A 6231-nucleotide genomic window follows, 5' to 3' on the forward strand; every position below is an offset into this window, starting at 1 on the left:
ATGTGTGTGTGTGTGCGTGCGTGCGTGCGTGCGTGCGTGTGTGTGTGTGTTAGGTGAAAGCTTACAGCACAAATTAGTTTCTCGTTCAGAAATTTATACACAAATTGTTTTGTGACATTGGTTGGAATCTCCACAGTATGTCAGCATTCGCCCGCTTTCCCCTTACACCCCAGGTTCCCCGGGTCTATTCGTCCAGGTTTCCTGTCCCTTGCTGCCTTCTCATCTTTGCTTTGGGCCAGGTGTTTCCCATTAGGCCTCCTATACTCGATGGAACTAAGAAGCTCATTCCTCACACATGTTATTGTTTGTTTTATAGGTCTGCCTACTCTTTTTTGTTGTTGGTTCTTTTTTGTTTGTTTTTTAATTGTACTTTCGATGAAGGTTTACAGAGCAAGCTAGCTTCTCATTAAAAAATTAATACGCATAGTGTTCTGTGACATTGGTTGTCAACCCCACCACACGTCAACACTCTCTCCTTCTCGACCCTGGGTTCCCCATTACCAGCTTTCCTGTCCCCTCCTGCCTTCTAGTTTCTCCAGTCTGTGTCAGACCTTTAAATTTGGTCTTTTTTTTTTTTTTTTTTTGCGTTAGAATTTTGTTCTACATTTTTCTCCAGCTCTGTCTGAGCCCCTCCACTGTGATCCCTGTCACAGCAGTCGGTGGGGGTAGCCGGACACCATCTAGTTGTGCTAGACTCAGGCTGTGGTACTTGGGGTCCATTAGGCCTTTGGACTAATCTTTGCCTTGTGTCTTTGGTTTTCTTCATTCTCAAGGCTGTAAGTCTTTACCGGAAGCCGACTGCCACTTCTTTCTCCCACTCTTTGAAGAGAGTTATCAGTTAAGTAATGCCAGAGAAGGGTGGTTCCTAGTCCTAATCCTTTCTGAGTGCTGTTTCATCAAAGAGAAGAGACTCGCAGAGAAGGTCAGGCACAGGAGAAAGACACCACGTGAGGAAGATCCCTCACTGACCAACCAAGGCCAAGAAACCAAACTCCGGGGGGGAGGGAGGCTGCTACCGACAAGAAAGGCTCCTCCCCCAGAAGCCCACCGGGAGAATAGCCCCGCCGAAGCCCTAAACTGGGACACTTTTACACCCCCGGGAAACTTAACTGCATTTTCACTGTTTAACAGGTCTTCGTAAGAAACTTTGAGCAACGCTACCAATGACCCAGCAGGCAATCTCAGCTGGCGTGTTAAAGGGATCGCTCGTGAAAAGCAAAGTGAAAAATACACGGCCACTAAAGTATTTCACGTAAACAACACTAAAGAAAAAAAAAAAAAAACCTAGATAGGTTCAAAAATCTCCGCCCCTGAAAAACGGAACTGCAGAGAAAAAGAGAGCTATAATCAGTCTATCGTTTTACCCAAAAAAATCAGGGGAAAGCGCGAACGCAGTCCCCCACTACCACAAATTATGCAGTCGAGTTTCCCACATTTGGGGAAATCGCAGGGGTCAGCACATCCGGAGTGCAATGGATAAGCCTCGCCCTGGGAAAACCACCTTCGTGATCATGGTATCTCCCCTGCCAGGTAAGTATGAGTTGTTCACCCGCTGCCCCGACACAGCCGCGCGCTCCTTACACTTTACACAGACGGTCATTTCGCTAGCCTCACTCCCAACCCTCAGAGCCCTTCTACGCTCCTGAACCACAAAATTTCAAGCGACACACCTGGACTCCTTTCCACAGCACGAACAGTCACAACGTGTTTAAGCAGCAGATGCTGATCCAGCAACCACTGCGCTGCCGTATCTACATAAGACCCTGCCCCGTCAGTGACGTCACGGACAGCGCTCTTTCTGCCTACCCACGCCCCGCCCCTTGCCCGCCTTTTCCTCCGCCCATTCCTCCCAGGCGGCCAATGAGCGGACCGGCAGTCCGAGTAAGAAGCGACGTCTACCTTCCCCCTCCCCAGCTACCACCTCCCCGCCACCGTTTAGGCGGCGAGCCGAGCCCGAGGCCTGGCCCAGCCGCGTCTCTCCAGGACTCCGCGCTTTCTTCACCTCTCCTTCCCACACCCCTTTGGCGTTCGTCTCGGAATAGTGGCCCCTAATACGTAAAACAGAGCAAAACTTGATATTAGCCCTGACCTCAAAATCATTTTCTTCCACGGCATAAAATGTATCTTTTTTTCTTTTTAATTTCTGAAGGCACCTGAAGAAGGCCAAGACAAGTGTGCCACTGAGAGAATTTGCAGCCATCCACGGACCACAGAGACATGTTTAAACACGCTTTGTGTGGAATAAATCCGTGCGTGTATCATCTGGAACCCTAGCAGCAGCACTTTTTGACTTAACCGCCTGTTACTCAGTGACCCTGGTTACACTTTTCACAATGTGTCAGCTTTCTCCTTATTTCCATTCTCGTGGCTCTGTTTCCATTACTTCCTTGCCCCCCGTACCTTCTCATCGTTGGTCTAGGGTAAATTTGGACTGTTAGGTCTCATTATTTGGAGGCACGCAGTAGTCGCAGGTGATACTATTTATTTTTTGAGCCACTCTGTGTTTGGGCTGATAGGTGAACACCAGGAGTGGTTTGAGATCCGGATATAAAGCGTATCCCAGGGCGACAGTCTCAGGCGTTCGTCTGGTCTCTACCGGCCCAATAAGTATTGACTTCTTTAGGAATTTGAGTTTCGTTCTACATTTTTCTCCCATCCTATCCTGGACCATCTATTGGATCCCTGGTCGGAACGGTCGGTGATGGTAGCCGGGCACCATCTCGTTATTCTGCTGTCAAGGTAGATGAGGCTGTGGTTCCTGTAGGCTATTAGTCCTGTGGACTAGTTTCTTCTTTTGAGTCTTTGGTTGCCTTTTTCTCCTCTTTATTTGTTCTTAAGCTAAAAATCCTCCGGGACAACTTTCTTGGCATTCTGACCAAACTGAGAGAAAAAACCTGGCATCACCCTATAATGAAGCTCAAAGTGAGCAAATTCCACTCAGCTTTCCATCAGCTTTTGAGGTCTCTTCTCTTAACTAGAGATGATCGGATTTACCTGAGAAAATCATCTCACACCAGTCACAGCTCTGACAGGAAAGAGAAGGTACATTCAAACTGAGGGATCTAAAGAGAGTTTTATGAAGGGAATATTTAATCCTGTGAAATGTGCGGGCAGGATTAAAAGAATTCAGCATAGAATAGTGAAGCACCTGGGATATGGAAACTGCAAGGCGGCCATTACCACCTCTAGGCCTGGATGGAGGTGGGTGGGGAGGGAGGGTAGAGAAGCCTTTCCCGGACCCTGAGAGCCTTGGGGAGGGTCACAGGACAGGAGTGTGGTCTCTGGAAGAGGAATCAGCAAGGGACCCTCAAACCTGGCCCTCGCAGGGAGGGACCCCTAGGGGATTTAAAAATACCAGGAACTCTCTCTACTCCTATCCATTGATTACCTTCCTCTACCTCCTGTTGGCTGCACCCAACGGGAACCATGAGGGCAAGGAAGTCCAGGAGATGCTGCCTGTGGAGATCAGATTTAGTTGTTGCTTCCTTGCTCTTTCTGCCTTTTTTCCTTGGAAATATTTTTGACATTGTTCGCACAGCTCTATTATTACGGTATTAATTTCCAAGATATTTATTTGCTGAATGCTCCTTTTTAAAAAAATTTTATTTTTTATACACATGTTGTTATGTGACACTAGTCGCAATCCCCACAATGTGACAGCACACTCCCCTCCTCCCACCCGGGTTTTCTGTATCCATTCAGCCAGCCCAGTCCCTTTCTGTTTTCCCAACCAGCCTCTGGACAGAAGCCACCCATTCAGACTCATGTATCTGCCTGAACCAAGCAGCACATTCCTCACAAGTATCATTTTATGTTTTATAGTCCAGTCCAATATTTGAATGAAGCCACCGCTGAAGCTTCCCTTGCTCTTCCGCAGGTCCCGCATCCCCGCAGCCCTCCAAGCCCCAGTCTATAACTGCGGCTTGACCGGATCTTTCCCCCGGTCCTAACCTTGGTTCGAATGTGGTGTCAAATCTGGAGCATGCGCCCACCAAGACCTTGGTGCAAACTCAGGCCCTGAAGAGCAGTGGACCCAAACGTGACTCTGGACCTGAACTTCACTGAAGAGGAAGACGTTGTCCTGCACACAGCTGCAAGGCTGCGAATTGCAAAACTCAGGTTCCCTTCCCTTAAGGATGACTCAGCACCTGGATCTCCAAAAATGGACATGGGGAGGGATGTGGTGTTGGATTTTGGGCGCCAATCCCGCCCCCTGGGTAGTGAAGAGCATAAAAGCTCCATGCTCCACTGATGCTGGGAGTGCATGGTCTTTGGGTTGCTATGCCCCATGTTGCTCCTTGTTTTTCGAAACACGAATACGAAGACTCAATATTCCAAACATGGTTCAGGTAAATCCGATCATCTCTAGTTAAGAGAAGAGACCTCAAAAGCTGATGGAAAGCTGAGTGGAATTTGCTCACTTTGAGCTTCATTATAGGGTGATGCCAGGTTTTTTCTCTCAGTTTGGTCAGAATGCCAAGAAAGTTGTCCCGGAGGATTTTTAGCTTAAGAACAAATAAAGAGGAGAAAAAGGCAACCAAAGACTCAAAAGAAGAAACTAGTCCACAGGACTAATAGCCTACAGGAACCACAGCCTCATCTACCTTGACAGCAGAATAACGAGATGGTGCCCGGCTACCATCACCGACCGTTCCGACCAGGGATCCAATAGATGGTCCAGGATAGGATGGGAGAAAAATGTAGAACGAAACTCAAATTCCTAAAGAAGTCAATACTTATTGGGCCGGTAGAGACCAGACGAACGCCTGAGACTGTCGCCCTGGGATACGCTTTATATCCGGATCTCAAACCACTCCTGGTGTTCACCTATCAGCCCAAACACAGAGTGGCTCAAAAAATAAATAGTATCACCTGCGACTACTGCGTGCCTCCAAATAATGAGACCTAACAGTCCAAATTTACCCTAGACCAACGATGAGAAGGTACGGGGGGCAAGGAAGTAATGGAAACAGAGCCACGAGAATGGAAATAAGGAGAAAGCTGACACATTGTGAAAAGTGTAACCAGGGTCACTGAGTAACAGGCGGTTAAGTCAAAAAGTGCTGCTGCTAGGGTTCCAGATGATACACGCACGGATTTATTCCACACAAAGCGTGTTTAAACATGTCTCTGTGGTCCGTGGATGGCTGCAAATTCTCTCAGTGGCACACTTGTCTTGGCCTTCTTCAGGTGCCTTCAGAAATTAAAAAGAAAAAAAGATACATTTTATGCCGTGGAAGAAAATGATTTTGAGGTCAGGGCTAATATCAAGTTTTGCTCTGTTTTACGTATTAGGGGCCACTATTCCGAGACGAACGCCAAAGGGGTGTGGGAAGGAGAGGTGAAGAAAGCGCGGAGTCCTGGAGAGACGCGGCTGGGCCAGGCCTCGGGCTCGGCTCGCCGCCTAAACGGTGGCGGGGAGGTGGTAGCTGGGGAGGGGGAAGGTAGACGTCGCTTCTTACTCGGACTGCCGGTCCGCTCATTGGCCGCCTGGGAGGAATGGGCGGAGGAAAAGGCGGGCAAGGGGCGGGGCGTGGGTAGGCAGAAAGAGCGCTGTCCGTGACGTCACTGACGGGGCAGGGTCTTATGTAGATACGGCAGCGCAGTGGTTGCTGGATCAGCATCTGCTGCTTAAACACGTTGTGACTGTTCGTGCTGTGGAAAGGAGTCCAGGTGTGTCGCTTGAAATTTTGTGGTTCAGGAGCGTAGAAGGGCTCTGAGGGTTGGGAGTGAGGCTAGCGAAATGACCGTCTGTGTAAAGTGTAAGGAGCGCGCGGCTGTGTCGGGGCAGCGGGTGAACAACTCATACTTACCTGGCAGGGGAGATACCATGATCACGAAGGTGGTTTTCCCAGGGCGAGGCTTATCCATTGCACTCCGGATGTGCTGACCCCTGCGATTTCCCCAAATGTGGGAAACTCGACTGCATAATTTGTGGTAGTGGGGGACTGCGTTCGCGCTTTCCCCTGATTTTTTTGGGTAAAACGATAGACTGATTATAGCTCTCTTTTTCTCTGCAGTTCCGTTTTTCAGGGGCGGAGATTTTTGAACCTATCTAGGTTTTTTTTTTTTTTTCTTTAGTGTTGTTTACGTGAAATACTTTAGTGGCCGTGTATTTTTCACTTTGCTTTTCACGAGCGATCCCTTTAACACGCCAGCTGAGATTGCCTGCTGGGTCATTGGTAGCGTTGCTCAAAGTTTCTTACGAAGACCTGTTAAACAGTGAAAATG

At 48.6% G+C, this 6231-nt stretch overlaps 2 non-coding genes across 2 annotated transcripts; one reads left to right on the plus strand and one right to left on the minus strand.

The window, feature by feature from the left end:
• Positions 1-1374: 1374 nt before the first annotated feature.
• On the minus strand, positions 1375-1538 carry LOC111752899 (U1 spliceosomal RNA). Its single transcript, XR_002787794.2, has one exon. It is a non-coding gene; the product is annotated as a U1 spliceosomal RNA (small nuclear RNA).
• A 4267-nt stretch (positions 1539-5805) lies between these two features.
• On the plus strand, positions 5806-5969 carry LOC111752910 (U1 spliceosomal RNA). The gene has a single exon (XR_002787804.1). It is a non-coding gene; the product is annotated as a U1 spliceosomal RNA (small nuclear RNA).
• Positions 5970-6231: the final 262 nt, after the last annotated feature.

Source organism: Loxodonta africana, chromosome 3 (assembly GCF_030014295.1).
Source record: "Loxodonta africana isolate mLoxAfr1 chromosome 3, mLoxAfr1.hap2, whole genome shotgun sequence".
Taxonomy (NCBI): domain Eukaryota; kingdom Metazoa; phylum Chordata; class Mammalia; order Proboscidea; family Elephantidae; genus Loxodonta; species Loxodonta africana.